General features: G+C 45.0%; 1 pseudogene; it reads right to left on the bottom strand.

The window, feature by feature from the left end:
- Window positions 1-1841: 1841 nt before the first annotated feature.
- Window positions 1842-2557, bottom strand: LOC115290767 (annotated as a pseudogene).
- Window positions 2558-3103: the final 546 nt, after the last annotated feature.

The raw sequence follows: 3103 nt of genomic DNA on the forward strand, positions 1-3103 counted from the left end.
CAGAGGAAGGCACAGAAAATACAAGTAAAAACTATCTTACATATCAAGAAGAAAAAGCGTTTTTTTAAGGCAGAAAAAGACAAACAAAACAGAAGACCCAAAAGACAGAAAAGAAATACAAGTGACTTTTTGTTTGTTTGTTTGTTTGTTTGTTTGTTTGTTTGTTTTTGGGTCAGAAAGAGAGACAGCATGAGCAGGGGAGGGTCAGAGAGACAGAGGGAGACACAGAATCTGAAACAGGCTCCAGGATCTGAGCTGTCAGCACAGAGCCCAACATGGGGCTCGAACCCACCAACCGTGAGATCATGACCTGAGCTGAAGTCAGACGCTTAACTGACTGAGCCACCCAGGCACCCCAACAAGTGGCTTTTTTTAAAAGTAAAATAGCTATTCAGCCTCTTGTCGTGCCAAAATGTTTTGTGCATATACCACTATAATTAGCACACCCTCTAACAGGCAAAATTGTACATCAAATGATATTTCATGTTACCTGATTATATAGAAATGTAAAGTGAAAATGATTTATCAAGTCCTTTTAACATTACTAGCAAACAATTCAGCAGTAGATATGAGGCACAAAATCTTAGTAAAATATGACACAGAAAGAGCAATAATGTAATTCTCACTTAACTTGTCATAATTTGTTATGAGTATACAAAGACAAATTTCTAAAATGTTATATTTACTAAGATTCTGGCAATAGTTTTATGTAACAAGACACAGCGTTCAAGGTCTGCCACTCAACTTTATGGTAAGTCTCAGCTTCAATATGAAGCTGTTTTAAAAAAAAATCAAAAGCCTGCTGTGTTTTACATGCTAAGCATCTTGGCCAAGTATGCCATTAAACACAGTGTGGAATTTAAGACAGCAAGAATAGGGAGTTAATAAGAGCTAAGCACTGCAGCCTAAACAAAATTCACACAAAAATAAAGTAACTATCACTGGTGACATACCATTTTCCTGACGGGTTAAAACTAACAGTATAAAACATGCGTTTTAGAATCTTCAGCTTTCAAGTTCAAAAAGTACCACTGTCTATTTGAAATGATTCCTCTCCAAAGCCAACGTGTAGGCAAAATTAATTCGAATGCTATAACAGGTGCTAGAAGACATCGGTGCTATTGAAGTGGAGGTAAATGCCGGAGCTTCTGGGGCTTGCCGTGCTGCAAAGGGCTGTTCTCTGGTTCGCTTAAAGCAGCAAATGACAAGAGTCCAAGGAGGTCTAGGGCAAGGCATGACTGCCGTGTCCGGCTCTGAGCTCCCACATAGCACGGCCGCTGTGTCCTCAAAACTAGGGCGCGTGAGGAGAAAAGGCACACCATGCTGCTCGCTAAAGAGTGGCCAACCACCCCCCACCCTCAAAGCTCCTTCCCCAGGTGAACAGAAGGGTGTAAGGGGAAGAGATTAAAATACACTTATCTACAGAACGAGGATTCTGAAATATCAATGTAATCAATCCTTATTTCAAAAATGTTAACTAGGGTCATCTGGTCATTTCTAATCACCTCCTAATGATATTTCCAGATTCGGTTTCTGCTGATTTATCATTAGATACTTCTAGTCAAAAATATTGACTTTATCCCCACATATCCCGACCACTAGCACAACTGCAGCGTGTCAGCCCCCAGAGCTGGTCAGCGCTGGAAGAGAGAAAATAGGTGTTCACACAGCAGACAGCAGTTACGGCCCTTTCACACAGAGACCTCCGAACGGCTACCGCATAGTCCAGGAATAATTCTAAAAACAAGAAAATTCATGCCCTGTGGTAATTATGTCGTAATTTTCACAGCTGAAACTTCCTTAGACGTTGCGCTTTCTTGATAAAGGAATCCTGATTTCTCTCACTGTTTCGGTGAGTCAGGGCTTGAACGAGCAGCACTTCTTCTTCCTGTGTTTCTTGTGCTTCTTTTTCTTTTCCGTTTTTCTTTTTCTTGTTCTTCACCGCTTTTCTTCTTTTTTGCTCGGACTTCTTCAATATAATCGGGTTCTGATAAGGACTCAGATGACAAAGGTTTATCTTCAGGATGCGTCCGTCTCGTTTTGCCGAGTCCTTTCATGTGCTTTTCCTTCTCAGGTGCACCCTTTGACTTTTTTTCGTTTTTAAACTATCCTTACTGTCCGACTCAGCTGCTGACACGGAGCGTTCAGAAGATTTCTGTGAACGGGTCTTTTTCTTTTTTCTTTTCCCTTGTTTTTTATCCTCATCTTCAGAACTGCTGGCAGAACCAGAGCCCGATGAAGAAGAAGATGAATACCTACCAGATTTCTTCTTTTCTTTGTTCTTTCTCTGGGTTTGTTTTTTGGAAGAGCTTTCACTTCCACTTAATAATTTTTCCCTGTGTTTTTCTAGCTCTGTCTTCCAGTTCTCATTCACTTTTTCTTCAAATTCAGCCAACGCCTTGGAGCCTTTCCTTTTCTTCTCTAGTTGTTCTTCCACGCCTTCCCAGGTAGGCCTCGGTCGATTCAGATAATCTTGGATCGTTGGCCCTGAGGACTGGACTGGCGACCCCACACACCCCACCCAAGTCTGTCCTGTTGGGCCTTTGCACACCTTCATCCCTGCGTACACACCTCCTTGTCTGCGAGCACACCTGCATCACTGCTCACACCTGCACCACTGCTCACACCTCCCTCACCACTCACACCTCCATCACCGCTCACACCTGCATCACCGCTCACACCTGCATCACCACTCACACCTCGTCTGCATGCACACCTCCATCACTGCCTGCGCTTCTCTGTAATTGTTGCACGCCCTCACAACTGCACTTACATGTGTAATGCTCACAAATGATCTCCAGTTTGCAGATGAGGCTGGCGAGGGGCTGGGCAGCATGGGGTTCCCATGCACGTGACCACCGAGTTACGGGGTTAGGACCACTCTGTACCCCGGTTCGTTCCTCAGGTGTCAAATTCCTCTCGCATCCCCGCACCCCCCACCCCATGGCTCCCACAGGAGCCGGAACACAGGCTGTGCTCCCCCGGGGCTGATCTCTGCGAGGCTGAGAAGGGCCAGGCCTCAGCGGGGCCAGGGTGGGGGGATACCTTTCTCTCCCGTGGGGCCGACTCTCCCGGGCCGTCCTGGCGCACCTTTGTCTCCCTT

This window comes from Suricata suricatta, chromosome 4 (assembly GCF_006229205.1).
Source record: "Suricata suricatta isolate VVHF042 chromosome 4, meerkat_22Aug2017_6uvM2_HiC, whole genome shotgun sequence".
Lineage (NCBI taxonomy): Eukaryota > Metazoa > Chordata > Mammalia > Carnivora > Herpestidae > Suricata > Suricata suricatta.